We start from the raw sequence: 7,702 nt of genomic DNA, 5'->3' as shown, positions 1-7,702 counted from the left end.
GTCTGTGTGTGGGGGTGTGTGTGAGTGTGTGCATGTGAGTTTGTGTGTGTGTGTAGTGTGTGTATATGTGTGTGTATTGTGTGTGTTTGGGGGGGTATGTGTGTGTGTGTACAGTGTATGTGTGTCTGTGTGTGTGTGTGTGTGTGTGGGGTGGGGTTACCTACAGTATGACATGAACCCAAGTTCTCGGTTGAGGCCATCCTCATTGGGACCGAACTTGGCTATTAGCATTTGCTCGGCCACTCTATATTGTTGCTTTTCCCGAAGTCCGCCTTGGAGGGTGTTTACCTGAAGATCCGAGGCCAAATGTCCTGGACCACTGAAGTGCTACCACACTGGGAAGTAACACCCCTGTCCGGTGATTGTTGTCCGGTGTCCATTCATCCATTGTCATAACGTATGCACGGTTTCACCAATGTACCATGCCTCAGAGCATCCTTGCCTGCAGCGTATGAGATAGACAATATTAGCAAAGTCATATGAATAACTGCCGCATACATGGTGGGTAGTGTCCCCACATGTAAGGGTGGCATCCATGTCGACACTCTGACATGTCTTGCAGTGGTTGCCAGGGTTGTATGGTGTTGTGATTAATGTTATCCTGTTGCAAAAAATGGTCTAAGGTTCAGTGGTTGTAAACCCACCTGAAGAAGGAGCAGAACTCTAAAAGCTTGTACTTCCAAATAAACCTATTGGACTATAACCTGGTCCATTTAACCTGATTTTTAACTTTGTACACTCCAGTCCAACACCGGCACCTCCACATGATATATTTATTCAAAAAAGAGACAACATGCACCAAACTATAAGCCAGTTAGTTTAGCATTTGTCATTAGGAATGTATTGGAGTTTGTTACTAAAGAGGTAGTAGCAGGATATTTGCAAAATCATGATAAAATCTGGCAGATTCATGACATCTGACAAATTATGTCTGACAAATTTACTGGTTTTCTTCAAAGATGTCATAAGCAGAGTGGATAAAGGAAAATGTGATTAATGTAGTGTTTTGGATTTTCAAAGGCATTTTAAAGGTGACACACAAAAGGTCAATGCACAAAGTGAGAACTCACACTTTGGATAATATAGAGTCATAGAGCTGTACTGCGTGGAAATAGACCTTTCGGTCCAACTCATCTATGCCGACCAGATAGCCTAAGTTAATCTAGTCCCATTTGCCAACATTTGGCTTGTATTCTTCTAAATCCTTCCTATTTATGTACCCATCCAGGTGCTGTTTAAATGTTGTAGTTGTACCAGCCTCCACCACTTCCTCTGGCAGCTCATTCCATACACGCACTACCCTCTGCATGAAAAAGTTGCCTCTGGGTCCATTTTAAATCTTTCCCCTCTCACCTTATATTTGCACAGATGGAGGATTAGGTAACAAATAAACTCATGATCCCTACCATCCAAAAGAACAAGAGCAGCAGATACAAGCAAACACCATGACTTTCAAATTTCTCTCCAAGAGCATGGCATCCTGACTTGGAGCTTATCACTTCACTTTTACATGCTCAAAATCCTGGAACTCCCTTCAATAGCTTTCTGGCTGTATATACCACTTGGACTACAGTAGGTCAAAAAGGGAACTAACCACCATCTTCCTAAGGACAGTCAGTATAATAATGCTGGCCTATAGTTAGCAACCCCCACATCCCCTGAAGAAATAAACTGGTAACAGGAAACAGAGTCAGGATCAATGGATCATTTTGGCTAATTATAATCAATGGGGTGTCACGAAGATCAGTGCAGGGGCATCAACCATTTATAATCCATTTTAGTCAATTCAATATAGGGACCAAGTGCATTATAGTCAAAATTGTTGATGATATAGGGATAGGCAGAAAAGCAGAGTGTGAGGAATCTGCGATGGGATGTACATAATTTACATAGTGGGCAAAAGAAAAACTTGTTAACTGGAATATAGTATGGGACAATGTGATTTGTTAATTTTGATGAGAAGACTCTAAACCCAGGATTGTACTTAAATGGAGAAAGACTGTAGAATGCCATGATACAGATGGATCATGAGTTGTACATGTATTTAAAAAGTTTTGTCTGTCTGTACAGTAATTGGGAAGGCATTTGGAATACCGACATTTGTTTATACGGTGAATGGGGTGTAAAAAAACAGATGATGTATACAACTGTACAAGATATTTGTGAAACCGCACAAAGAGTATTTCACACAATCTTGGTTTTCTCATTTATAAAGAGACATAATTGTATTATAGGCAACTTAGAGATGGTCATTAGGTTGATTCTTGGGATGAAGAATCTTCTTAACAAGGAAGAGTTGCACATGTTGGGACTACACTTACCAGAGTTCAAAATCATGAGAGGTAATCTCATTGAAACATGTCAAATTCTGAAGGGGCTTGTCTAGATAGACCCTGTGAGGATTTTCATTCTCATGGAGAAATCTGGAACTTCTATTTAAGACTGACGTGAAAAGGAATTTATTTTCTCATGGAGATGTTAATCCTGAAATTTGTTACCCCAGAGAGCAGTGGAGGCTTGAATATATCCAAGACTGAGTTAGTTTTTTGATCAATGGGGAGTCAATGGCTATGGGCAGTAGGCTGTAACTTGGAGTTAAGGACACATTCAGTTCAAAAAGTGTGGCACAACATAAGGGCATAAGCCCTTCATTGACTCTCCTGCTCCTTGGATGCTGCCTGACCTGCTGTGCTTTTCCAGCGCCACACTTTTTGACTCTGATCTCCAGCATCTGCAGTCCTCACTTTCTCCTCCGATATATTCAGTGCAGTCAGGATCTTAATGAATAATAGAACAGTTTTAAAATGCCAAACAGTCCACTCTAGCTCTCAGTTCTTCTGTTATTTGAAAGTCGCATTCTTTGTGAATTGAGAGGTACATTTCACCAAGTTTTAAACCTGGCGGGAATTAGTCTTTGTCAGTTTTTGATTTTCAAACGAATGCAGAAGACTCTGAGAATCATGTTGATCAATTGCTTGAGCTGGCACCCTAATAAATGCATTTCTACAGCGAGATTTAGTGCATGGAGTTATAATAACATTTCTTTGGCGTATTCTTTGACTGTCTCCTTCATCAACATAGAATCTGATTTGCATTTGTTGCACACTTAGCAATCTCTTTTGAAATGCTGTTGAATCCATTTTATTCATGTATCAAATGAAAACACAAGTAAAGCAATGGGAAACAGCGACAACCTATGAATATTGTACTAGCATTCAAATAAAAAGGCTCAGCATTTAGACATGGTATATAAACTGGAGAACAGTGAATTTTCACAGGTTGTCGTGATCATCTGTTAGGTTTCTGGTGTCTCAAGAGAAATATGAAGGACGATTTAATCAGCTTATCTAGAAGTTGGGTGAATCTCTTTTGCGAAATTATAGAGATTCTAAGGTAAAGCTACTTATCAGAAACAGCTCTATTGCAAACATGCATTCTGATTCAGGAAAGATGAAAATTAACTTAATATTTTCTTATACTTTCCTAATGGCAAAAAGACAAAGACTCTACATTATTTAGTTTAAATTATGTTCTTTTGCTTAAACTTTCTTCACATTAACACTTTGCTGAATTGACAACATGGATGCAACTGATCACATGATGCCAGTTGACCACAGTTTCTTGAAGGTTATGACCAGCAGTAACCAAAGGATGAAAGCTTACATCATAATCCCAGAATGCATTCATGAACATTCCAGTCACAGCAACACAAGCATTTGTTAATGAGATGTCTACCTCAGCCAGTGCTGAACAAAACCCACGTGGTGCAAATGACTCTACATTTATCTCCTATATAAAAATACACAAGAGATTGTAGCCAGGACATCAAAACCCATCTTGTGAGCTGAGTGGCTAAACCTGAAATCGCAGTCACCTGGTTGAAGTTGCTGGTTAATGTGGATCACTTTTAACTATACAGTTGGTACTTTTCTTTATCAGACTGTTGCTAAGTGTAAGCAGCTCCAAGCTGATTGCAATTTTTCACAAACGCCTGTTTCCTGAAGAGACCTGTGTCTCAGCTACAAAGTGAATCTCTCCTCATCTTACCAATATGACACCATTCATCAGTATTCAGACCATATCTGCGCCCCTACAAAAGACTGCTGTGCACAGTCAACTAAAGGAGGCTTGCATTGGTGGAGTGTCTACTTATAGAATTATAGAGCTACTCAGCATGGAAACAGACCCTTTGGTCCAACTCTTCATGCAGACCCCATATCCTAAATTAATCTAGCCCCATTTGCCAGCATTTAGCCCATGTCCCTCTAAACCCTTCCTATTCATATAACCATCTAGATACCTTTTCAATGTTGTAATTGTGCCAGCCTCCGCCACTTCCTCCAGCAGCTCATTCCAAACATGGACCACCCTTTATGTGAAAAGGTTGCCCCTTAGGTCCCTTTTAAATCTTTCCCCTCTCACCTTAAGCCAATGATCTCCTGTTTTGGATTTTCCCGACTGTGGGGAAAAAGACCCATTCTGTTCACCCTATCCATGCCCCTCATGATTTTATAAATCTCTATAAGGCCATCATTCAGCCTCCGATGCCCCAGGGGAAAAGCCCCAGCCTAATCAATCTCAATCAAGCTCAAATGCTCCAAACCTGGCAATTGTAATATTTTTCTGAACCTTTTCAAGTTTTACAACATCTTTCCGATAGCAGGGAGACCAGAATTGAATATAGTATTCCAAAAGTGCCTAACCGATGTCCTGTACAGCCACAACACGACCTCCCAATTCCTACACTCAATGCTCTGACTAATAAAGGCAAGCATACTAAATGTTTTCTTCACTACCCTGTCTACCTGCGACTCCATCCTCAAGGAACAATGAATGTTATCGTGAACTAATTCTGATAGCTTTCATTTTAAGGAATTTTGCTATTTTTAAATTCCCTCCGTTCCTTTCTCCTTTCTTTCTTCCTTGGGTGTGCGTGGGTCTGACTGTATGTCGTGAAGCATTCACTCAGATTCAGAAGCAAATTGTGCAATACCATTGGAACCATTTAGATTCATTTGCAAAAATCAATGGCCTCAGTGAGAAGGCAAGAGTTGAGGTCGTAGGAGAAACCAATAAGGTAAGAGATGGGGAGGTTCAGCTGATTGTAACAACAGGATTTCATTAATCATTTCCAGCTCTATTTTCAGCCAGCTAAATGGACAACCTGGTCAGTGGGTAGGGGAAAAGCTGCCAACTGAAAGCTATGAAAAAGACACTGAACTTCTGGAGCTGATAGTCCACAATCCTGTTACACTACTGAGCTTCCTAACATTTATTGTACCATGACAGTTTAATACTAAAGTTGAAGCGTCTAATCCTCCCTGTAACTAGGCAATACCAAAGACAGTGACATTTTCACGGAAGAGCAGGAATTTACTGCCACAAATGTGCCACCTCTGTGTCAATTGCCTTGTTTTGTGAAAGAAGCAGTATTTGAGAAAGTACAGGCCAAGGCAGGAGGTTGTCGATAAGTGGCAAAACTCAGAACAAGACATATCGATGCACACTACTAAGGTAAAGGTAAAATCACCACAGTCCTGGAGGACCATGGGGCTGCTTTCTCTGGTTTAACCTGGGAATCACCACACCTCAGGTAAGAGACAAGGTTGACACAGAAGGTGACTCTCTGCTAGTATAAGAAGTGCATCTACCCAGTTAACATTGTGCTGGATCGCAAACCAGCCAGCCAGCCACCCGAACTAACCAATTACCACATGCAGCTAATAAAATTAGAATTTTGTCATGTGTACTCAAGAAAGAGAACACATGAATACAGTGAAATGTGTACATAGTTGCTATTGTCTGGCACCATCTTAGTTACAAAACCAGAATTTAAATAAAAGGCAAGAAAATATTCAGATCTTAAAGTCTAAAGTCTCATCTCCCTAAAGGTGTTTGGAACGAGCTGTAAATATCTCCATAACTCCCAATATAGTATTCCTTCAGCAAGATTTGGACAAATTGAGTGAGTGTGCAAACCTGTGGCAGGTGCAGCATAATGTGGATTAATGTGAGGCTATCCATTTTGGTAGCAAAAACAGGAAGGCAGATTATCGGAATGGGTATCATTTGAAAGAACGGAATGTGCAACGAGACTTGGGTATCCTTGTATACCAGTAACTGAAGATACACACAAAGGTGCAGCACGTGGTAAAGAAGGCAAATGATGTGTTGGCTTTTAGATTAGATTCCCTACAATGCAGAAACAGGCCCTTTGGCCCAACCAGTTCACACCGACCCTCTGAAGAGCAATCCACCCAGACCCATTTCCCTCTGACTAATGCACCTAACACTATGGGCAATTTAGCATGGCCAATTCGCCTAACCTGCACATCTTTGGACTGTGGGAGGAAACCCACCCAGACACGAGGAAGAACTTGCAAACTCCATACAGTCAGTTGCCCAAGGCTGGAATCAATCCTGGGACCCTGGTGCTGTGAGGCAGCAATGCTACTCACTGAGCCATCATGTCACCTTTTATAGTGAGTAGATTCAACTGCAGGAGCAGGGATATCTTGTTGCAACTGTACAGGACATTGGTGAGACCATGCCTGGATTACTATGTGCAGTTTTCTTCTCCTTATTTCAGGAAGGATGTTCTTGCTTTAGAGGGAGTGCAAGAAATGTTTTCCAGACTGATTCCTATGCTGGCAGGACAGAAGTATGAAGAGAGATTGAGTTGGTCAGGATTGTATTTGCTGAAGTTCAGAAGAATGAGGTGAGCATCTCTTGGAAACGTATAAAATTCTAACAGGACTGGACAGGGTGAATGGTCCCAATGGTGGGTAAATTCAGAACCAGGGTCCACAGGCTATGGATATGGGACAAACCCCAATATATTAAACATATAATAATGGACAGGTACTCAAATTAGCAGGATACATCAGGTGACATCCCGCAGGGAGCTGTTACGGCCTCAAGTATTCACATAATCTATTAATGACTAGGCATAGAAAGTCATACATCCAAATTTGCAAGTGACTCAAAGTTAGCCAGCATTGTAGACAATGTAGATGATTTCATAAAATTACAAAGGGATAATGTCAGACTGTGAATTGGCAAAACTGTGAGAGATGGAGTTCACTATAAGCATGTGTGAGGTTATCTATTTTGGACTGAATAAAGATAGATCAGATGATATGAAGTTAAATACAGTGGACGTCCAAAGAGGCTTGGGGTTTCAGGTGCTTAAGTCCTTAAAATGTCACAAAGAAGTGCAGAAAATAATCAAGAAGGCTAATGGATTGCTGGCCTGTAGAGAGCTGGAGTCGAAGGACTGATGATGAGAACATTTAGGACTGATGATGAGGAGAACATTTTTCACCCAAAGAGTGGTGAGCCTGTGGAATTCACTACAGAAAACGTTTCCAAGAAGGCATTAAATCTGGCACAGGGGGCTGAAGTGAAGAATGGATATGGAGAAAAAATGGGATCAGGCTATTGAGTTGGATGATCAGTCATGATCAGAACGAATAGTCAAGCAGGCTCAAAGGGCCAAATAGGTAAAAACAAGGACTGCAGATGCTGAAAACCAGAGTCTAGATTAGAGTGGTGCTGGAAAAGCACAGCAGGTCAGGCAGCATCCGAGGAGCAGGAAAATCAACGTTTTGGGCAAAAGCCCTTCATCAGGAATAGAGGCAGAGTGCCTGCAGGGTGGAGAGATAAATGAGAGGGGGTGGGGGTGGGGAGAAAGTAGCATAGT

The sequence above is a fragment of the Chiloscyllium plagiosum genome, chromosome 3, assembly GCF_004010195.1.
Source record: "Chiloscyllium plagiosum isolate BGI_BamShark_2017 chromosome 3, ASM401019v2, whole genome shotgun sequence".
Taxonomy (NCBI): domain Eukaryota; kingdom Metazoa; phylum Chordata; class Chondrichthyes; order Orectolobiformes; family Hemiscylliidae; genus Chiloscyllium; species Chiloscyllium plagiosum.
The sequence above is the reverse complement of the archived record's forward strand: the minus strand, read 5'-3'. Positions refer to the sequence as shown.